This window comes from Megascapheus bottae, chromosome 15, assembly GCF_031878675.1.
Source record: "Megascapheus bottae isolate mThoBot1 chromosome 15, mThoBot2.hap1, whole genome shotgun sequence".
In the NCBI taxonomy this organism is placed as follows: domain Eukaryota; kingdom Metazoa; phylum Chordata; class Mammalia; order Rodentia; family Geomyidae; genus Megascapheus; species Megascapheus bottae.
The window spans coordinates 2,824,429-2,848,794 of record NC_143523.1 but is presented as its reverse complement, the minus strand read 5'-3'; positions in this window follow the sequence as shown (position 1 = coordinate 2,848,794).

The window sequence follows — 24,366 nt, the reverse complement described above, 5'->3', positions numbered from 1 at the left end:
ACAAAAAAGCAATAAGTGGAGCCGTGGTTCAAGTGGCAGAGCAGTAACCTTAGGGACAGCACCCAGGCCCAGAGTTCAAGCCCAGGCCTAGAGTTCATGGTGCGGGGAAAGGGGGGTAAATAGTGACCATGCATGGCTAGTTCTCACTCCATAAAAAAACTGCTTACTTTACAACAATCAACAACAACTTTTAATATACAAAAACCCTGTCATAAAACAAGCAGAAAAGATAGCAAGCTCTAAGACCTATCAAATTAGAGTTGCTGAGGCTGAGCATGGAAGAAGAAGAGGTAGTAAGTAATTTAAAATAAATTATACCTGAGAACTCTACAGAACCAGAGACAGATGTGAGCTCTCAGATTCCATAGGAATTCACTAGAATAAATAACAATTATCTATGCTAAGACAGTGTAGACAAACAGAATTTTCAAAGTAAAGAAAGAACCTCAGAAGTTTCTAGAAAAAGGATTGCTCAAAGAGAAGTAACAGCAACAAGACCAATAGATTTATCATCCATAAGGTGAGGAAGTAGTGTCTGCAATTGTTAGACATGGATTTAAATAATATCAGTCAATTTCAAACCCATCAGTCAGGAATCAAAGCAAAATAAACTTTCATATGTGTGTACATACACACACACACACACACACACATAAACACTGAATTTTACGACTCCTCAATTTCAAAAGAAACAATGACAGCATGCACACGTGCATTTCAGGGGTTCAGAGGAGAAAAAAGGAAAACAGACGATTATAGGAGATGGGTTCCAGTGGTTCACATCTGTCATCCTAACTACTCAGGAGGCTGAGATCTGAGGATTGTGGTTCAAAGCCAGGAAGAGGAGAAAATCTGTGAGATACTTATCTCTAATAAACAGCCAAAAAATGGGAAGTGGAGCTGTAGCTTAAATCATAGATCCCTAGCCTTGAACACAAAACCCAGGGACAGTGCTCGGGTTCTGAGTTCAAGCCCCAGACACACTGACACATGCACACACACACACACACACACACACACACACACACACACAAATTATGTTAAAACTAACTCTAAACAATACACAAGATAAAGGCTTGTTTCCAGTCTGTTAAGTTCTCTATTGGGAGAAGGTAATAGAAATATTAAACAGTACTAGCCTTCATTAGAAAAAAGTTTTAGTTAAATATCTCTTTCAATTGAAGGATGCAAATATAATCTATAACATCCAAAGTAACAATAAACAGAGGAATGTCCTTCTTTTAGTGTAAAATAAAGGGATAAATAAATCAGGTAGGGTCACCTAAATGAGGGCAAAGGGAGAAAGATACTTGCATTAACAACAACCAAACATTAAATGGTATATACAAGACTAAATGTGTTTGTTAACCACAATAAAAACTCACAGATTAAATTTGCACATTAAAAACTATGTCATTCTATTAAGGGATTTTAAAGACATCTAGGAGTATGTGGCTTACGAGGAAGAAAGGTAGCTCAAAATTATCCAGAGGAAAAAAAATGGAAATAAAGAATAAGATGTAACGTGTACATGTTGCCTAAAAGAAAATGGAGTCACCATGTACTTGGAGTTCAAACCTATATTCCTATCTACTCAAGAGGCTGAGATCTAGAAGATCACAGTCCAGAGCCAGCCGGGGCAGGTAGAATGTGTGAGAACCCATTTCCAAAATAATTTTCAAAAATGGGGGTGAATGCATGGCTCAGGTGGCAAAGCATTAGCCATGGGCAAGAAAGACAATCCAGCATGAGGTCCTGACCCTCGTCAGCCCTATACCAGCTAAATAAAGCAAACCAAAGCAAAGCAATGGCATGACAGCAGGCTATACGAGCAAAAATATTATTTAAGGCACTAGGTATCAATATCTATAAGCAGTGACATAATAGCTCCGGAGGAAATGATTCTTTTATTTAAAAAAAAGACATAGTTAACAGCTCCAAGATCTAACAACAAGTTTGAACTGATGTCATTAAAAAAATAAGGCTCTTAAACCTACAAATTATATTTGTAAACCACAGTATAGAAGTAATTAGCAACTCCCTTACCTGACCAAGGATTCCTGTTCAGAACCTATAATATACACCAACCGGGAGACCTTAGAAGGCCTTGCTAACACCAAGGATAACTTACTATATAGACCAGGATTGTTCTGGAGGTTCTAGCCAATGCAATATGAAATGAAAAATAAATGATAGTTTTCTAACAACAAGGGCAGAAGGAATAAATTGTTTGTAAATGCAAGATAACCTATAAATAAGCACTGGAAAGTGTGAATGTAGTAATTAGCTGTGGTAGGCAAAACGTCAGGCCTCACAGACACCCCTTTCCAGAGCTCAGGAGTGCCAAGAGTGTTCACTACATGGAAAGAGACTTACGAGGACAAGGTAAGATAAAGGGTCTTTGTGACGTCGTTATTGTCCTGGATTAGTCAAGGAGCGAGGGCAATCTAATCTTGAACATGAAACTGTGGCCAGGGAAGAGTAGGGAGAGATACAGCATTGCTGCCTCTGAGGGCAGGGAAGGGGCTGAGAGCCACCGCATGCAGGTAGTCCCTGGAGAGTGGGAGTGATACGTTGACAGTCTCAAGACCTTCACTTCTTCCCACTGAGACTCACAGCAGACTTCTGACCTGCAAAACTGTAAGATAAGAAATTCACGTTGCTTGAAGACACTAATCGTGTGACATTTATACAGCAGCAGTAGAAACCTAGTGCTCCAAACAGCAAGTAAATGCAAACATCCAACCACACAAGATAAACGCGAAGCTTTTCATTCACCAAAACAACTTGGAAATAAACTCAAAACGTATTTGAGCGACACCAGTACAAAGATCTCTTCAAAGGATAGAAACATGATCTAAATCAGTGAGAAAGACATAAGAATTAGAACACTTTGTGTCATACACATGTCAAACTTGCCAAAATTAATCTACAAAGTTGATGTCATTATCATTATAATACCAACAGGGCTTCCTGTGAAGTTTTACAAGCTTATCTTGAAATTCAAATGCAAGGGCAGAAGGTTAAGAACAGTGGAGAGAATACTGAAGTAAATAAATGCTGTGAGTGGGCTGGCCCTCTCTGGGGCTAAGACTATTATAAAGTCTGATAAGACAGTGGATTCTTGTCAGAAGGAGAGATAAAAGGCCAATGGGACATAATAAAAGTCAAAAAATAATACATGTGGTATATTTCCATTTATATAAAGTTGGAAGAAAGACAATAGTGAAGACAGCTATGCAGGGACGCATGTCTGTGTGGGAAACTATAAAAAAGACCAATTGTAATAAAAATTGGGTGGGGGGAAGGACAGAAGGAAATACTTCAAGAAGGACTCACAGAAATGTTCTCAGGCACTCGGCATGCCATGCGTGAAGATGTACCCCCTTAGGTTTTCATCAGGGTGTGTGTGTGTGTTCCAGTACTGGCATTTTGGCACTTGAACTCAGGAGTTTGGTTCTGTCCCTTACCTTTTTCATTCAAGGCTGACGCTCTGCCTCTTGAACCACAGCTACACTTCCAAGTTTTTGCTAAGGGTCTTCTGGACTTTCCTGCCCAGGATAGCTTCAATTGGGATCCTCAGATCTCAACCTCGTGAATAGCTAGAATTACAGGCATGAGCCACTGGCACCCAGCTGTATAGATTTTATAGTGAAATTCTTAATTACAATCATGAAATGATGGATTATTCAAAGAATGTAGCCTTGCCAAGTTGTTATCCTTAAGAAAAACCTAAAATTACAGCACACTTTACGCATACAAATGCCACTGTTATGTACAAGATCTAACATTATTATTATTATTACTATTATTATTATTTTGACAAGGACATTCAGTAGGAACATTATACAGACAAAGGCTTCTTAAACCACATAAAAGTCATAAGAGGGGCCGAGAGTTTGGCCTAGTGGTAGAGTGCTTGCCTAGCATGCATGAAGACCCGGGTTAGATTCCTTGGTACCACATACATAGAAAAAAGCCAGAAGTGGTGCTGAGGCTCAAGTGGTAGAGCTCTAGCCTGGAGAAAGTCCAAGGACAGTGCTCAGGCCCTGAGCTCAAGCCTAGGACTGGCAAAAAAAAAAAGGGGGCGTAAGATAAAAAAGCAGAAGATGAATGAGTCTGATCATTTCAAGGCCAGGTTTATAGCATGTGCTGAAAGTCAGGAGAATCTAGCATCATCCCAGGCACCAAAATAAATAAACTTGAGGAAGCTGATACTAAAACATCTACACAGCAAAAGACACAGACAGCAATTACAGAAGGACACACAATTCTCAGGAGGCAGAGGCAGGAGGGGTAAGAGTTCATGACCAGCCTGGTCTACTTAGTGAGTTAGAAGATCGCCTGAGCTACATGGTGAGAGCTTATCTCAAAAAAATTAAAACACGTGCTAAGAAATAAGCTATTCTACTCAAATACATGCATTTCACTGAGAAGCACTTTCAAATTGAAAAAAAAAAAACAGAAGTCACAGGAACATGAACAGGCAAGGCAATTTGCAGAAAAGGAAATCGGGTAGCTGACAGACAGGCTGTGCCGTCTCTCCAGTAGTTAGAGAAGTGCAAATTAAAGTCAGGAACTACCAATTCACACGCGTGAGGTTGGCAAACATCATTAAATTTGGCCACTACAACTGTCGGCCAAGTATGAAGAAGAAAAAGATGAGAGATTTGCATGCTCACTATGAGAACATAGAGGGGTACATAATTTCAGAGTCATTCAAGAGCAGGTGACCATAATTAACCATAGACCCCAGCAAATGTGATTTCTTTACACATGAGCATACGTGAGATGGATGAGTGACATTCAAGAATGTTCAAGCCCAGGGCTGGAGACTTGGCTCAAGTGGTGGAAGGCCATGAATTCAAACCAAGTACCACCACGGAGAATAAAATAAGAAAAGATTCACATTCTTATATGAATATATGTGAAAATGGAAAACACACTAACTATCCATTGATAGGAGACACGCACATACAGTGAGTTGATACAGAGAAGCTAAAGTAAGAGTTACATGCACAACTTTAAAAACACATTGAGTGAAACAAGCTAGGACCCAAACAAATGGCTACCAGACAGACTGCCAAACACCAACATGAAATATACAATGTGGGTGGGCATTCTGGTACAGAACCACCACCAAGATGGGAGGGGGGCAATCACAGAGAGGCAGGCGCTCCATCTACAAAGCTAGGATGTGATAAAGACAGAACATATCTAGGGCGCTACCTATTATTCTCTATTCTTTTTTGGAATGCTTTCAAAGCCCCTAATTTTCAAACCTGTATTTCCCTAAACACGACAAAGGGCTCTATGTTGAGAAGGTTCAGTCCAGGTTGGAATGTGCCACTGCCTGCATGCAGGGCCTAGAATTTGCACAGACATCTGGTCATCGCAGAGACAAACTCTGTCCTGGGGAATTATAAACTGAACTCCTTCGTAAGACATCAGCTTACTCAATGCCACAGCCAGGATGGCCAAGAAATCCAGACAAGAAGCAAACCTTGTTTATGAAGCAGTCCAAACACAATGAATATTTATAAGTCATGAAATCCAAGCTGCCAGAGTGCTCTGATTAATAGCTGAAAACCTGGTAACCTTTTATGATAAATTAGAAGCTTTGTGTGTCAGGGGTCTGGGGCTGGCAGGGGATGACTCGCCACCCCGAGCCCCTCCTGTGAAAAGGTCTCATCTCTCTGGCCACCTCAGAGAGGAGCCAACAGGGACACAGACACCTGAACCCCTGTCGGAGATCAGGAGAGGCAGGAGGCTGTGTAACTGCTATCAGCTTTGGGTCACTGTCGGCTGGACGAGTAGACAGGTGTAGGGGAAGTTGGCCTGAGCTAAAAATGCAGCTTGGTGAAGAAATCCACAGTTGAAGCTCAGCAGCCTTACAAGGCCGTAGCTCTGAGACGCTGGCTCTTCCCTCTGCACCTGCCTGGTCCTCAGCGCAGAGGCCCCATCGGACCCTGTGTGAAGGCTCGGAAATAAACGGGCTGCTGTGGATGCACACAGTTTAACTTCGGTCAACATGAATGCCAGTTTTGCGTTTGTATTGATTAGAAAGAAGGCTTAAAGTGTAAAGCATTCATTCTGAATTCCACGGTGTTTGTCAGCTCCGCCCAGGCCCTCCGAGCTCCTGCCCCTTGCTATTCTGGATTCCTAAGCTCTGCATGGGGAAGAAACCTAGGGCCCATCCAGTCCTGTCTGCGTGCCTGAAGCCCACGTCACTGAAAGGGTGAGTCGATACACGTCCGTTTTTAGGGGAGACCGGAGGGGCACGGGCAAGCTTGCCCCGGCAGCAAGCCTGGGCACCGATCAGGCTGATGGGTCCCGTGAACACAAGCTAACCTTTGGCATCCTGGGCTTTCAACCGCACCTGATGTGGTAGAAGACGCTTCCACTAGATCAACAATGATCCGAGCCCAAGTGTGCCCTGGCACACGGAGGAAGCTGTGTTTCCTCCGGCTCACGTCACACTCCCCAGCCCGTGCTCGCATAGCCTCGGCAGTCACCTGCCACACCGGCATGGACAGCGATGCCGGAGGGCGCTGCCCCTCACACCCAGGCTCTGTGGAGAAGCCCGCTCTGAGCCCACGCACCCCCAGAGTCCGTTGTCACAGCCGCCATCCCGGGCAGTCTGGACTCAGTGATTTCCATACTCCAGCTGCTTTCACCAAACCCCTGCCTCTGCCAGCAACTTCTCCAGGCATTGGGGTCTACAGGCTTCAAGTTCAATGAGCATTCTAGAGGCCATCTTCAGGTACTGCCCCTAGCCCAGCTTTCTGTGGCCACTGCCTTCTGTGCCCACAGCTTTGGTCCCTCGGCCTCTGTGTCCCCAGCCTGGGTCGGCCTCTGGCTCTCCAGTGATCACCTGCAGCACATCTGCGCAGCAGCCTCACACAGGCTCACTCCCCACCATCACTCAGCCGCACCCTCCTCCATACCGCTCTCCCCCTCTTCTACACCCCCTCGGCTCCCAGCATATCACCATCCTCTGGCTGCCTTCCCACATCTGGGACTTCTGATACACCTGGGCCATGCTCTGTCTCCTGCAAGTTCTGAGCCAGCTCAAGAGCCCCTCTGCTCTCTCTGGGTTCTGTCACCCTCAGGACCTTTTCCCTGTCTTTGATTCCAAGGGCCATTTATATTGTTGGCACTGTCTTAGGAAAACTCAGCTCATGAGAAAGTGTGCTTCCCTGTTCATCAAGTCCCAGCCGGATGCGCCTTTCTAGAAGATCCTGTCCCCAGAGGAACTGGGTTAATATTGTTCCCTAACCCCTCCCCCAGTAAATCCCGAATGAATATAAACACGCATCCTGGTCCTGCAGGGGTCACATCTTTGCTTTGACATCTAACAAAGACTCCATGTTAGATGTCCTATAAATCATTTTGCACCTACGATATGATCTTGATGGTTAACTATTTGTTGCTTCATGAGCAAAGGGGACATATATATCCTAGCTTAGGTGAAAATTTTATAACTACCCCCTGTCTCATTCAAACACTAAGATACTTTTGTACTGGCAAAAGCAATTCCGACATCATTCAAGGTCATGGACAGTAAACACATGTGTCCCTGCTAAAGCCACAGCTCTGCTGCTTCCTGACTATAGGATCCATGTCTTAACAGATTTGAATGTCAGGTTCTTCAGCTACCTGGCAGGAAAAAAGGCTAGCTCCCTCCCTGAGGTGTTCAGAAACCACATCACACACACACTACCACGCGGTGGGGGCCGCATGTGGCATGTAAAAGTCAGTGAATACATGATAGGGAGGACTCACTCTGCAGGAAAATTAAGGGAAAGAAACAGGAGAGGAGGGGAAATTGGACACGGGTTTTGCTTAAGCCCACACAAGGACAAAGTAGTTCCGTGAAATATAGGAAATGCCAAAAGGCTATCTCAATCCTTGCTAGGTAGTGATGGCTTACCCAACGTCACACTGATCTAGCTGTCAAAGCAGGAGGCAGACCAATGCTATGTTATAACCTAACCACAGTCTATCATGCTTTCAACTGTACATAGCTGTTTAAGGGGATGCATGGCTCAATCTGCGGTAAATTTAAATCGGTTGAATGACTGGTATTATAACATTCCCCTACCATAAATAATGGTTCCCAGAAGAGGATCTAGACTTCCCTACTCTGATATCCATATGGGTAACTGGAGACACAGAAGCTGAGCTGGATCACCAGTCCTTCCATCACACACATGTGCACACGTAAGCACGTGTATACACAAGTGTGTACATGTGTATGTGCATATATGCATATGTACACATATACATATGGACATATGTGGAGCTAAACACTGACCCAAACTATGAGTTGGGTCTCACAATGGTGGAAAATTCCTGTTGGTCCAGGCCAAGGTCTACCCTGATCCTACAAACAGCCAGCAGAAAGCCACATCGCCATGTCTCAGGACCCACCAGGCCCGCAAGAGAGACCCCCCCCCACCCCACCAGTGGTGAGCACAGAAGCAGGATAAGGACCCTGGGCATTTCACCTGCAGATGTAAAGATGTAAGCATAAATCTCAAGGTGTTTGGCAGACAGCCCCATAACAGCTCTAGAATTACTGATACCAACCTACCCACAAGACTTCTTTGAATTATAGGAATCTTCTTAGAAGCCTCGGACCCTAGAGTTTGTAAGGAAGAATCATCTGCAAACTCCACTGGTCTTATTTATACTAGATCTGGAAAGGGAGGAGGAAAGGAAGGTGATTTTTTTCTTGTTTGTTTCATTTTCTTTTTTTAATTGTAATTAATAGAAGGGTTACATTATATTCGCCAGATAGAAGGTGAATTACTTAACCATCATTGCTGCCCCTTCTCATGTTTTTGTACCCATTTCCTTCCCCCACCCCCACCCCTCATCTTGTTTCCCCCCCTTTCCTATCCTATTTCAAGTAAACAAATAAACATATATACAATATACCAGATAACAAGGTAAGATACTGTAATAATATTAGATAACCAAGGGACAACAAAAGAGATGAGAAATAACAGTACATTAAGAACAATAGTCATACCTTATATGGCTCTTATTTCTATGTCTTGGAGGTCCAGGAAAGGAAGTTTTCAGCAGACAGGTAGACAGACAGACAAGAGCACACTTCTCTGTGTTCTAGGACCAAAAAGCTTGCCACCTTCTGGGCTGGGTTGATGTGCACAGAAGAGGGACTTGCTCTGGATTCCAGAGCTGAAGATGAGCTTCCAGACAGAAGGGAGGGTGCAGCTAGCCTGTTCTTGCCCAGGCACCACAAATGGGAAAGGTGGGGAAAATACAGCCACCAGAACTTCCAGAAGTCAGGAGGGGAACGGGGTGGAGGTGAGAGGCCAGAGCCCGCGGGGGGAGAGTGGACCTAGGAGTATAGGGGTCGGTGGTTCAAAGCCAGCCCATGCAGGAAACTGCCTTTGAGACTCGTCCATCTCATTAATCACTAAAAATAGCCAGACACAGAGCTGTGACTCAAGTGGTGGAGAGCTAGTGTTGGGGGCAGGGGGAGGAACCCTCAGTGACAGCACACAGGTCTTGAGTTCAAGACCCAGGAACCCCACACACAGAGAAAACAAAACAAGAACAGAAGTTGTTCTGGAAGGGGTGTGGCCAATGGGAAGCAGTGGAGCTAGTGACAAGAGTGGCCCTCTAGAGGACAGAGAAGGGCTTCCCAGCCAGGGTCCCAGGCCAGAGAGGGTGGCTCTGGAGGAAGGGGCACAGCAGATGTGGCATGGATCGGAATGGAGGGGAGACCCTGTTCCTTATCACGTGAAATTTCATGCTCCTTAGCATGTTTAATTAAAAATACTATAAAACTCAAGAGCAAGTCATCAGACCACCTGGTATCAGCCAGGTCCCGTGGCTTTTGATTTTTCTTATTCTGGAGAAGCTTGGTGCTGGTAGAACCAGGATGCCAGGTCCTGATGCTCCCTCCAGCACCTGAGAGTGGCTTTGAGAGGAGCCCTGTGCTGGCATCTCTGCGGGAGCCGCCCTGCGTGCACTCAGCCATGGTGAGTGTCTTAGGGGTTGATCTACGTGCACTCAGTCATATTGTGTAAGCATCTTAGGTACTGATCTGTATGTACTCAGTCCCACTGGATAAGCATCTTAGGGGTTGATCTGTAGGTACTCAGCCATGTTGTGTAAGCATCCCAGGTGCTGATTTACGTGTACTCAGTCATGTTAGGCAAGCATCTTAAGTTCAAGGGTGTTCCGCTAGCATAGCTTTCTTGGGACTGGATTTTCTCTGGGGTGCACGGCAGGCTCTACATCAAAGGCTGATTGAGCAGAAAATATGTGCTAATGTTCACAGCAGTACTCTATTACAGTGTAAGTGTGCTTGTAAATATTCACTACATGTTATTACGCCATTTGAACCAAGAATATTGGAAGGTGAAAGGTCGCCCTCATGCTCTCTCCGGAGGCTGCAGTTTTGAATATAACCAAATGGGATAATGGTCAGGAATGCCCAGAGGAGACAATGTAACACGTCGTAAAGAATTGTGCCGTGGGTTTTAAGTTTTCAGGACAACAAAGATGCTAAAGAGATGGCTCATAAGCAGTTGTTATTAATGGAATGACAAGGCTAATGTTAAGCAGAATGTCTTTGCAACCATAAATCTTGTCCCTGCACCATTAGTGCCCCTTACAACTGCAAATAGCCGTTAGGTTATCACCTAACACAGCAGACTTTTATCCTCTCAATCTCCAATGTGTTTTATAATGCTGTTAAAATCAGGAATTGCAACTGTTTAAGCTCACTTAATCTAGGCGACGTTTAAACATGAATTCTAAATGCAAAAAAACCCACCTCTGCTTTGATATTAGTTTTCTTAATTAAATAGGCAATCTTTATAAGAAGTAAGTCTTCTGGAACACACATCTTCCAGGGGAAGATGAGTATGGTTGAATCTTAAATGTCACACTTTCATTCAAGCTCAATGTGGACTGCCTGAAATGACAACTTATTGTTAAAAAAAAAAAAAAAACAAGAAAAGAAGAGAAAGAAGAAGACTCATCTTTGCAAGAGGACCAAGTTACATATTTATTCGTTGAACTTCAAACCTGCATAAAGTTCAAGCTCCTGTTGTGAACTGATGAATGATTTTACAGCACTTATGTGTATGAATGTTGAAAGAGTTTCCTTCTGAAATTATGTCAGCCTTACCTGTCTTTTGTTTTGACTTTCTTCAGCTGACCAGAATATTTCAAAGAAAACAAGGTGCTATTCTCACCCGTTTCTAGAAAAACAGTTCTTCTTAATGACCACAAAAACACTAAGCCTGGGAATGATGGCACTGGAATCCCCGCTTCTCAGGAAGTGGTGGTGAGTGGATTGAGAGTTCAAGGCCACTCTGGGAAAATCAGAGGAGATTCTGTCTCAGAAACCAAAACCAGGGACTGGGAATTTGGCCTAGTGGTAGAGTGCTTGCCTAGCATGCACGAAGACCCAGCTTCAATTCCTCAGTACCACAAACATAGGAAAATAAAAAAGCTGGAAGTGGTGCTGAGGCTCAAGTGGTAGAGCTCTAGCCTTGAGAAAGTCCAAGGACAGTGCTCAGGCCCTGAGCTCAAGCCCAGGACTGAGAAAAAAAAATAAAAAACTGGGGGCCTGGAGGTGCTGCTCACGTGGTAGAGCACTTGCTTAACATTTATGAGGCCCCATGTTCAGTCTTCAGTACCACTAAAGAAAGACACAGAAGGAGGGGATGGGGAAGACATGAAAGGTGAGGAGGGGGAAATGAGGGAGGGATACCGAGACAGGACAACCGCTCAGCTTTCCCTGGTGATGTCAGGGATGTCTGCGATCCCGCAGACGGAGCGAGTATGAGCCATGCATGAGGTGCAGAAAGCTTTGCCTGGGGCTGGGAATTTGGCCTAGTGGTTAAAGTGCTTGCCTAGCATGCATGAAGACCTGGGTTTGATTCCTCGGTACCACATACATAGAAAAAAAGCCAGAAGTGGTGCTGAGGCTCACGTGGTAGAGCTCTAGCCTTGAGAAAGTCCAAGGACAGTGCTCAGGCCCTGAGCTCAAGCCCAGGACTGGCAAAAAAAATTTTTTTTCAAATAAAAAATGATAGGACTGGGACCAGGAGTTTCGCCTAGTGGTAGAGTGCTTGCCTAGCATGCATGAAGAACAGGGTTCAAGTCCTCGGTACCATATATGTAGAAAAAAAGCTGGAAGAGGAGCTGTGGCTCACTTGGTAGAGCACTAGTCTTGAGAAACCCTAAGGCCAGTGCTCAGATCCTGAGTTCAAGTCCCAAGACTGGCAAAAAAAAAAAGGATAAGACTGGGTATGCTGAAATGGGAAGGACTTTCTATCAGTTAAGTGCAAAGAGTAACTCGCCACAGGCATATGCATGTGTGTGAACATGTGTGCATGTATGCGAGACGCCTGCCTTCCTGTGTGGTCATGTGTGTGACATGCCCATGCCTCCAAACACCTGTGTGTGTGTGGGTGTAAAAACATGCATGCCCCACACACCCTCCTGTGCACGCACATGCACATGCAAATGCACACCGCCTTTCTCGGCATGCTCACACACTAGTACAAAGCTGAGCACAATGTCTAGAAACGCATGCAGAGAAATTCCATCAGTGGTTCTCACGGAGAAAGGCCCTGGGAGAGGAGGGGGAGGGAGGGGAGGCAGAGCAGGCACCAGGAGGATTTGACTTTCATTGTTGAGAGTTGTTAAGTTCACAACACTTTTTAGAAATTGGGGGGATGGGGGAGGGAAATGGGGACAAAAACATGAGAAGAACATGAGAAGGGGTATCAATGTATGAGAATGCACCTACTACCTGATGAATGTAACTGTAACCTCTCTATACATTACAATATAAATTAATTAATTAATTAATTAAAAATAAATTTTGATCCGGAGAACTGTTCTCTTCAGCTGGCTGTCGCTGAAGAAAATGGCAAGGAGTGAGAGCTGCAGGTCTGCATCAAGTTCCTGCAGGTCTCTCCCTGCAAGGAACCTCTGAGTGTCCCGCTGAGCTGACCTGACTCCAGGTTGCAGAGGTGGAAGGAGCCAGCTCTCCCCTGGTTTTCAAAGGATCCAGCTCTGCCCTGCGCAGTGGGCATCTCGGCGGCCGGGCTGTGGCCCCTTCCGTCCAGGCCTCAGTTCTGCAAGCAGCCGGCTGAGCCTCCCTCCCCGGAGTCACCAGGGAGCTTGTGTTTGCCAAGAGCAGCTGGAGGCTGAGAGGCTGCCCAACCGGGCTCTGCCCAGCTGGGGTGGGGATGACAATCCACCACCCAGGGGGATGTGCTTTAATTGAAGATTTATGTTTAATTGAAGAGTCACCTGTTTTATGTGAGATCAGAGAGCCAGCTCCCCTCAGATTTGTAATGGGGACAAGAAGTGTATCATCACATGTTTACTGGAGGAGGAAAGGAAGTTTCATATTTAATTTATACAAGGATTCCTTGGCTAGGAAAGAAAGGTTTCTAAAAGCCAGGTTCACATGGTCATTTAAAACACCCGACATCTCTACTGCAGAGGGTTTTGTTTTGCTGGCTTACATCCTTCTACACTTGGCACTTAGCAGAAGATAAGAGGGTAGAGCAGCCACATTGTCTTCCAGTCCTGCAAGGACTGCCATGTGTTCTCTAAGCAACTTAGAAATCCCTGCCACTAGGATGTACAGAACTATGACTAAGGGTTAATAGCTTTATTATATAAATAGTTCATACAAATGGGAAAGGAAAACATAAATATCCCAGTAGATTAATGGGAAACAGGAAGGGATAAGCAACTCCAAGGGGAATAAATATAAATTTTAGGAAGAATAAAAATATTTAGTTAGGTGATCAATCAAAAAGCAAATAGTAAATGTGACTCAATTCCATACCCCCTCATTGAGTGGACATTGGTAAAAATAATGTCCAAAGCAAAGACAAGACAGGGAACTGGCACAAAGACATTGTTGGACAGAAAAAGCTAGGACAGCACTTTGGTGAAACAATCTGGCAATAAGTAATAGAAGCCTTAGGATATTTCTGTCTGGCCTTATCATTTGCTCTTGGAATCTAACCAAGGAAAACAATCTAAATATATAGAAAGCTTTATAAAGATGTTCACAGGAGTGTTATTCATAATAATAATTTCTAAACAATCTAAATGCCCAAAGAGGGGTAGGTGACTGAGCAACTTAGTCTTTTTCTTCTATCGAATATTATAACATCATTTAAAAAAAAACTTCATGTAGATGAAACAGTGGAATTGTTTTAATGTATCATCTAAGGTAAAACAAATTGAAATTTTCTATTCTGACTGTTGACAACTGAAAAATATTAACCAATGCATAAAAATAAGTCTGATACAAAAATGTAGTCACATTTTAATCCCGTTGGGGAACAATGGGCGATTTCAATACTTTGTTCATTTGTTTATGTTTCAAAATATCCCTTGTGGAGTACATTACATATTTTTTAAACATGGAAACATATTTTAATGATGTTTTTCTACTTTAAACAAGCAAACGGAAAACCAGAAGGACAGATTGTAGCGGGAACTTTCTGTTAACCTCTCGTGTTCTGGTCAGAATTGGCAGGTAAGAGACTGCATTGCTCTGAGCCTCAGCACTAATTAGAGAACAGCGCCTCTGTAGAATTTGTCGCTCAGTATTTGTTAATTGTATCAACTGCCATTAATTAATTAATTCTAGTGGGATATTATTTTCTAACCAGAAGCAGATCCTAGGGAAAACCTCCACTTTGCTCATTCACCCAACAAACACGCTTGACCCTTCATCCAGAAAAACAGACCAGTAAAGGAATGGCCCCACTGTGTGCCTTGGCATGCGAGGAGAGCCTGTAGAGGCTGTCTGGAAAGTAAAATCTCACTTACTAGTTAGACAGGAAGAGACCCGCCATGTAGCGGGACTCGGGACCTGCCCTGCAGCAGGGACTCACATTGTCACTAGATGAATCAACACCTCTGCTCTGATCAGGGCACCAATTTTGTTTGCCAACCAACTCAAAAGCAGAGCAGGCCAAAATTCTGGGGCCCCAGACACAGCTAAAGGCGTACTGTGCCTGCCCTTACCAATATGGACAGGGCACAGCCCCAGCCCCCTGCAGGGTTCCCAGAGTCCTTGTCCACCTCTCTGCTCCCAGCCCTGTCCTCTCAGCAGGCAGTTGGGGTCCAAGCCTGAGCCCTGGGCACCCCTTCCATCCACTGGCCCTGCAGCAGGTTGCAGCCTGGCCCCCTCATGTGGTCTTCTTCTGCCTCCATTTCTCCATCTACAATGTGGCAGCAGATCACTCCAGGCGCAGTCCACAGTGTCCAAATCAGTTGCTTTTTTAAAGCTTAACACACGAGAATAATTCCACTAAATCCTATCAACTCAACCTAAATCACTTACTGGTATAAAGATAAATTAGAAATACTAATGCTTAGTGAATACATTACTCTATACTTCTTTTACTTAGTGAAACATTTAATTAGTATTTACTAGAAAATTACTATCAATTACTAAAAATGACTACAAATTACCAGCAAAATGGATAAATTTTCTCTCTACCACTAAAATAAATTCAATTACTAACTTTAAGTAATTGCGGGCAATTTATCTCTTGGAGGGCAGAGAGCGATAGACAAACTGGAAGGGGATGATTAAGATGCCCAGAGTGGCTGATTTATGAGGGAAACTTAAATAGCTAAATCTTGGTGGTGAGCAGAACAAGAAGAAACACATACCACCAAACAGCTACCCATCCCTCTGTGGCTTAGCACAGGCCAAGGGAGGCGGTGGTGGCGAGGAGAGCCATTTAATCCAGAGCTTTCTGCTAAAGAGGACCTAGCGGTTCTCTGGATGGTGAAATCTGAGCCTCTAATGAGAAATTCCAGAGGAAGTGGTCACAGCTCCCACCTTAGGCAGGATGGAATGAGACTAAAGGTGGGGCCGGGTAAGTCCACAGGGTTTCCTTAGTAGCCAGAGGGGAGATTTACATGCTCCATTCTCTGTGGTTCGGGTTTCAGCAAGAGGAAGCAGTTTTATAACCCCATGCCACACACAGGAGTGGTCACAGGGACAGACAGCTGTCCTCAGCTGGCCATCTGTCCTGCAGCGTCCCCAGCGCAGCGTTCTTTCCACATGTGACTCGGAGGTGGCACAGGCACAGAACGGCCGAGAGCAGGCCATCCTTAAACTTAATGTGTCCTTCCTGCCTGGTGACCCCTGAGTGCCTGGCCTAGAGCACTGCAGCAGCCCACTCTGACATGCCAGCGTGACCACAAGGAACACACCACCCCGACCAAGAACGACACCAAGTGAAAAATGATGACTGCGCCTCTGCCCGTCTGGGGTGGAGTGAGACAAAATGGCAGACTGGAAAATCAAGAGGCAGACATAGGGCTCAAATCTCAGTTTTATTTCTCCAGAAATGTGAGACAATGAGGCTTACCCAGCCTTACCAATAAGATCAAAACTGAAATAGCTACTTCAGATAAAGGCACAGGGCACAGCCTTTTGATGGATTTGTCAGCAGGAAAAGCAAAACCAGTCATCTCTGGATGACCAGCACCCGCAAGCCACAGACACGCACTGAACCAGGGCAGATCGCGTTCTGAAAGGCTTCTCAGCTTCCAGCCATGACATACCAAAGAAGACGGAGGCCAGTGGCGGCCAGAGACCAACACGGCGGGATGACGAGGCAGAGCGCAGGGGACACCTGAGGGAACGGATGGCCTTGCTGACCTGCAATGGGGGAACAGTACATGGTGTGGCATCATCACCCCAGCTGTGGCCACATCCAGAATGAGCCGATGTCAGCAGCAGGGCTGACGGACTCGAATATACTACACTTAGACTGCAATAAATGCACCCACCGCAGCAGGGGAAATCACAGGAACCACCCCTTCAGAGAGAGAAAACTGAAGTAGGCTCATGTAATCCTAGCTACTTAAGAGGCTGAGATCTGAGGATCCTGGCCTGAAGCCAGCCCAGCAGACAACTATAAGAGACTAATCTCCAATGAACTAGCAAAAAGCTGGACGTGGAAGTGTGACTCAAGTGGTAGAGCACCAGCCTTGAGTAGAAAAGGCCAGTGAGACTGTGAGACCCGGAGTTTAAGCCCAAGTATCATTCCTCCAATACCCCACCCCCCAACAAAAGAAAATGACATGGAACTTACAGTACTTGCCACTCTATCTCCTGCATCATAACAACAACAACAAAATACTGATTAAAAAGTAAAATCTAAAATGCAAATACCTGCTTCGCAGGAAAGTTGTAAGGACCAGGTCAGGGGGAATCCTGACTCAGAAATGGCACCGTTCCCTGGAAGCAGACACAAAAGCTCGGGCTGGCCATGGGCCATGCATTCTCACAAAGGTAAACCAGTGACACAGCGGGGGTTCAGCAGCCAGGACAGAGAGACGGCAGCAGGGACAGACATCCTGCAATCCTTCACACAGGGAGTATAGGACGCAGAGTGGATGCTACAAGGCCTAACCACAGGCCAGTACTAGAGGCAGAGCCTTGACTGATGGTCATCACAGAAGAGTCAAATGTCCACCCTTCCCAGGCGCCTCACAGCCAGCTCCCATCTCAAAGTCCAGCCTGTATTTCCACACTGGGAAAGATGTGGGGTTGTGAGCGAAAGAACCCTCATGCCTGCTGCTTCCCGGTCACCGCAGTTGGGTATTTCGGTCACAGTGTCTGAGTCTCGGCAGCGTTCGCTGCCCTGGCCCCGTCGTGGACACTCCTTCAGCCCTAAAACACATGCCGTGGCTCAGGAGGCGCATGACACATGGTAATTTATTCGTGGGAGCCCATTTTCCATCCTGAGTGGGGTAGTAGAGGATGGAGACATCAGGCTGCATTTCTGAGGCAGAGAAAAGTAGTGTCGTTCACTCCAGCATGCAGGGTACACGACAGCCAGGCCAAGCCATGCACGCCAGATTCAGGTCAGACGGGTCCCCAGGGTGGCCCTGGAGACATGCTAGGGGTGGCTTTGGATGACCAAGGAGGCGGGTTGATCGTACAAACTGCACTGCTGTCCATTTGTCTTAGATTCATACCCAGAGCAGAGACACGGGAGGACATTCTTCCACCCCGTGGAAAGCAGCCCGGTCTATGGAGCCTGGGAGACTCATACAGGCTTGGTGGCCGCCTGCTCAGTGCTGCTTTGGGCGAATGAACTCCCCATGGTGAGCTGAGTTTCTCTAACTCCAGTGAAGACATGCCACGATTTGGTACCATGTCATATAATATCAATTTAACATGGGTGCCTCTGAAACCTGCTACAACCATCTGGAAAAATCAACTCAGACTAGTTGTATGTAACTTGCAAAGGCACATTTAAATTGGCTCTGAGGACAGCCTTAAAACAGCTTGACAGACACCCTCTGTCCAGGGTTTTAGTTGTGACTTCACATTTTCTTCTCTGTTGCAATTACTTCTGCAACAGAGGGGGAAAGCATGCTCAGTGCAATCAATCTCAGGTTTTCAGGCTAACAATACTGGCTATACAGAATTTGCCTAGAAGAAGGAAAGCAGATCAAAACAAAGCTCAATTAGCCCAGTAGAGTCAGTCGCTAAGTGGACGAGGTTCTGCTTTGGCAAGAACCAAGAGGAGGCTTGTGTGCGATGCCCTGGGCAGGAGCCGGGCATGGTGACCTCACTCAGCATGTAGACCAGATGAGCTCTTGCTATCCAGGACACATGGGTACCGTCCCCCCACCTGTACAGTACGAACATCCAGCCCAGGACTGGACATCAACACACTGCACGTGGATCGCTCAGCCACCCAGGCCCTGGGCCACCTGCAAGTTCTCCTCCATGCACATGGAGTAAGGACCCCTGCATCTACCAGCACAGCCTGCACCCCGGGGCCCTAGCCCCATGCTTCCACCTCACATGCCTGAGTTCCCCCCCATGCTCTGCACTTCCCAGCTCCTGCCTCCAGTGGGGTGGGCACAGGGGCCCAGCATGGACTGAGCCCTTGGACTCTTCTGCAGTCTTCAGGCCACTCCTCCATTACCATTTGAACCACGGAGCCCCTTTCCACAGCTTCCACTCTTGTCCTCAGTTTAGCAAATGGTCAAGGGCTTGACCCGTGCCTGCTTCTTCCAGCCCAGAACCAAATCACAAGAGGCACCAGATAAGTTTGAATCTCAAGTAAAACATAGATCTTTCTATTATAAGTATAATCAATCTTATCTATATACTACAGGTCGGGGACATAACTTTATACTCTTCCTAAAACGGCTTTTTAAGATGGGTGCTAGGGATTCTCACCTGTAATCCTAGCTATGCAGAAGGCTGAGATTTGAGGATCACCTTTCAAAGCCAGCCCAGGCACTAAAGTCCCTGAGACCCTTATCTCCAATTAACTGCCAGAAAACCAGAAGTGGCACTGTGGCTCAATTGGTAGAGCTCTAGCCTTGAGCTGAAGAGCTCAGGGACAATGCCCAGGGCCAGAGTTCAAGTCCCAGGACTGACCACAAACAAAACAAAAAAGTTTTTTTATTTGATCCAAAGCATAATTAACTGTCCAAACGACAATCATCATTATTCATTAAACTTAGCAACCTTATCCCAGCCCCTCTTCCTGCAGCTGAGTTTTTTGTCTGGCTCCCTGCTGCCCCGAGTTGTACTGATTAAATGAATGTACCTTAAACCATATCTTGCCCTAGCACTGAAGCTCTCTGGCAAAAACCTTACTCGGTACTGAATCTGCTGTGAGTTTTCACCAAACCGGATGATTCTGCAGTGAAATGGGGTCTCTACCCTCCATAGGTCTAAGCACCCCAACTCCTACCCTCACCAGCCTTTCTCTGGAAAGCCATCCCATCCATGCAAGCCCCTGAGAAACAGGTCAGATTCACCCTTCCAGGGAAGCAGTGTTCATCAAACAGAAGTGGGCCTACTGTGTGCTCTGTGCACCTGCTGTTCTGTTGCATGCTGAGGATGAGCAGGGGTGGTGAGTGTGAAATTCCAGGTAAGGTGGATGATTTCTCACATACCCCCAAGCCCTCCCTTCAAGCTCTTTTGACAGATGGGTTTAGCAATTCAAGGTGTTCAGATGCTTTGTAAGGAAGACAGTGCACATCCATTCCATTCCATGTATTACACAGATGTGGCGTTATCTGACATCACTACAGCTATGACAGAGGCTCCCGCAGTGTCAGATACCATGCAGGGAGGTATTTAGGGAACCAGAGTGAAGGATCCTGGGCACTTCAGGACACCCTGGAACAGACACCAGGGTGCTCGTGCAGGGACAGGGACCTGGCTGTACTCGGTGTCTGCTCGGGTCAGTTTGGCTCTCCAGGGAGTGCAGGGCCGGATGTGGAAAGGATCTGATCGCTCCTGATCCCAGAGTCCTGAGCATCCTGTCCGCGTGGTAGCAAAGGCATATGCTAGGGTGCTCGAGGGAAGAAGCCGCAGCTCGGAAGCCCACCAGTATCGCCCTGCTCCCCTGTTCAGAGAAAGAAGGCAATTCGGCTCCTCGGCTTGTGGAAGCACGGGCCAACACTAAGGACTCCTTACAAGTACTGTGCTTCCTGCGAGCCATGCATTAGCGTTCATGAGGAACGTACACCCTGAGGACTCTGGGAACAAAGCCCAAGGAAGTCGAGTGCAAATTGCCCTGGGTCCAAGACATCATTTGCTTCATCTGAGCCCCTGGTGGAGTCTGAGCTGACTGTGAGAAAATAAAGCAATGGTCTTCATTGGCTAGCCCCCGAGGGTGGAGAGCACTGCCCACTCCCAGCTCGGGGCTAGCAGCCAGACACCTAAAAGACCTCCATTTCCCTCATCCACCACACTGATGCACGGGGCCCGAGGACGTCCAGGCTTCTTCCCTGGCTAGTGGGGATTGTGCTAAGATAAACCTGTAGTTATAGGTTTATCTACTTTATTACTACCTTCCATGTTGATCTCCCTGCAAACCCCTCTGCTCTCTGAGGGTGTCTTCTTAAATGGTGTCCTAATAAATAGACATAATTGCTGTGATGGGCGAGACATCCGAGCGTGAGACTCATGACCACACCCTCTGGGTACTGCATTCTGATTGTCAAGCAACTGTCCATACCCCTGAACAATATATCCACACCTGTGCCATCCCACAGAGGAGAGCCACTAGGCCATATGGGCACTCAAACTTTAATGCTAAGGAGCTCAAAATAAATCCAGTGTGAAATTTACTTCCGCCATCAACCCAGAGTCATTTCCAGTGCTCAGAAGCTATGGCGGTGGTGGGGGGCTGCTGTCCTGGGCAGTGTGCACACAGAGGAGCAGAAAGCTCTGCAGGCTGAATGGATCTGGGTTCAAAAGGCCTCACCCTAGTCCTGGCAATTTCTTCTTCCTTTCCTTCCCCACCGTGAAGGCTGTACCCAGTCCCTGCTACACTGGAGCCAAAGAGGGTGAAAGCTTCAGAAACCCCTGGGGCTGAGCCGAACCACATGCCTTAGGAACCCTGTTCACCAACAGGAGGTAAGGAGGCTCACGTGGAGTGAGTGGTGACGTTCCTGAACGGCAGACTCACATCTCTAAAAGGAGCAACCACTAGCAACCTGCGGTAGCCAAATCAGAGAGGTATGCCAGGTCCTTCTCTCCCTCAGGCCTCTTCTTTGGCACTATTCCTTCCCTGATTTGTGGGGTCCCCAGATCCCATAACTGGGTCCCCCTCACTGACCTCTTACCTTCTTTCTGCTTCTGAGCAAACTCCTCTCTGCCTGAGGGTTCTCTGCCTCTGGCCCTCTTCCTGGCTCCCGCCAGATCACCCCTCCTTTCTGTGTTCTGTGTTGCTGCCCACACAGTCCCTGGCTTGTCTCACATCTCTCTAGACCCCACCCAGGTCTTCCCTGTGTTTATCTGTGTCCTAATCTCTCCCTGCAAGGACACAGATCACATCTGATTAGAACCTATGCTTGCTCAATAAGATATCATCTTACATTTGTGCAGACTCTTTCCTTTCCAATAGAGGCCACCTTCCCAGAGACAGGGGCTAGGACTGCAGTGGGGGATTGTAGCAGACACAATTGAACTCATAATAGGAGCCAGATCAGGGAACAGGACCCCAGAGTCAGCTGTCTGCACAGCTACGAGCACAGAGCAGAACAGGGTACAGAGCAGTCTTAGGACCTGACAACGCAGGGTCTTGGCTGGGCCTGGCAGCAGAAGCCAGGAGGGGGGAATGAGGAAGGGATTGGGCAGCAGGCACCAGAGCTGCTGTGTTCACTGATGTGGCCCCTGAAAAGCACAGGAAGGAAATAACAGGACCTTTTTCTAACCTCAATATTGGGGAAGAGGCAAGCTTTGTCAGTGTGGCAAGCCTTGGAGCAAGCCAACAACCCATGTGGTTTGTGGATAATGAATCTTTTATATAAATAAAGGACATTTTCTTATCAATCTCCATCCTATTGCTTACACAATTAACATGTTGGTTTTTTTGTTTGTTTGTTTTATATAGGGTTATTATTTCCAGTACTTGGCCTTGAACTCAGGACCTTATGCTGGCTTGCTTGTCTGTAGTGCTACCACTGGAGCTATGCCCCTAGCTCAGCTTTTCCAGATAAGAGAAAAGGGCTGAAAGGTAACCACAGCTGATTTGTTTGTATGGACCGAACGTGCACATATACATATATATTGATATATGGATGATCTATAGAGACATTTTAGATCAATGAGTCCTTTTTAAGAGTCTTTTTTTAAGATATCATTTTAGATAAATGCCAGTTTTACCTGAGCCAGTCCTGGGGCTTACACTCAAGGCCTCATGCATTCACTCCAGTCTCTTGCTCACACCTATTGTGACACTCTTGTACGTTGCTGTTTAATTGAAGTTGGAGTCATAGACTTTTCTGTTAGGGCTGGCTTCAAACTGGGATCTTAGCCTCCTAAGTAGCTAGGATTGAGGCTTACGCTGCCAGCATCTGGATAACTTTATTCACATTACAATTTGAACTATTTTTACATTAATATATGTACATATTCATGTATATACATGTGTGTATATATACACCTGTGTATATACATGTGTGATAACAATGAGCACCTAGAAGACACATGTAGATTCATGCTTATTTATAATGACTATATATTATATACAATGGCTATATACTACTTCACAATATAGTTCTTTTATAAGTAGTGAACCAATTCTCTCTTCTTGGGCCTCAACTTTTACTAATCAATCTTTTACCTTACATCATAGTCTGACTTTTTTCTGACTGATTTTTAATTTAAATTGCTTCATCTTAGGCTATCACAGTTACTGTCTTCTGCTATGTGTTTGTGCAATCTCCTGGAGTGAAATGCCATTATTTTTTGTCCCAGATCTGGGAACTCTGCAGAAGTGAGGACAGGAGAGTTGTTGCCTGCATGGTGGCAGCTCCGCTCCACCCCTTCCCCCACCCCCCCACACACAGGAAGAGAAGCTGTGTGGTGCGTGCAGCACTGATCTACAACACCTCGTGTTTGCTTAGAGTTTGTTAAATTAACAAGAGGGAGTCCTTATTCTTTAATAAATATTGGTTCAGATCAGGGCATTTTGCTGAGTCAGTTTGGTTCTGTAAGAAAAAAAGGAAGCAAAAAATACCTTTCTGGCTACAACATACCACATATAAGCCGAGAGTGCCAGAAAACAGTAGGAGATTAAATCTCGCCTCTTCTGTGTCCCCGTAACATCACATTTATTCACATAAGCATGTAACAAGAGCTTAATGAGTGCCCACATCTCAAAGCCAAGCTCGTGAAGTATATGGAAGGTCTCTCTGGCACAAGAGAGGCATGAAGCCAGGGTCAGGAGAGGTGGGGCTCCAAACATGTCCGAATTGGAAAGAGATGCAGGCTTCCCACAGGATTTGAGGGGGGTCAAGGCACAGCAGGAGAGCCCTCTATCCTGGGGACTGAAGAGACCCCCCCCATGTTAGGGTAAGCAGACATCCAGAAGCTATCTCTGCCAGGGCACAAGAGCAGTCAGTGCCAGACAACACGTGTGGGCACAAATGAGCATGTTGGCAGAGGCTTAAAGGTTGACGAAACCCAATGTGAGCCGGGCACCAGTGCCCACACATGTAATCCTAGCTACTCAGGAGGCTAAGATCTGAGGATCAAGGTCTGAAGCCAACCCAGGCAGAAAAGTCCATAAGAAGCTGTATTTCCAATTAATCACCAAAAGCCAGAAGTATAGCTGCGACTCAAGTGGTAGAATGCCAGCCTTGAGTGACAGTGCCAAGGACTGGCACAAGACAAAATGTTGGTAATAGTTTAGGAGATCCAGAAACTACAGCTGGCTGAACTCACCCAGAAAACCCTGGAAGGTATTCTGTGATTGCCCCTTGGCTTCACAAGCCCTGTCCGCCCGCAGAGACCCATGGGTATGTGGGCCTGCGTGGGTGTGA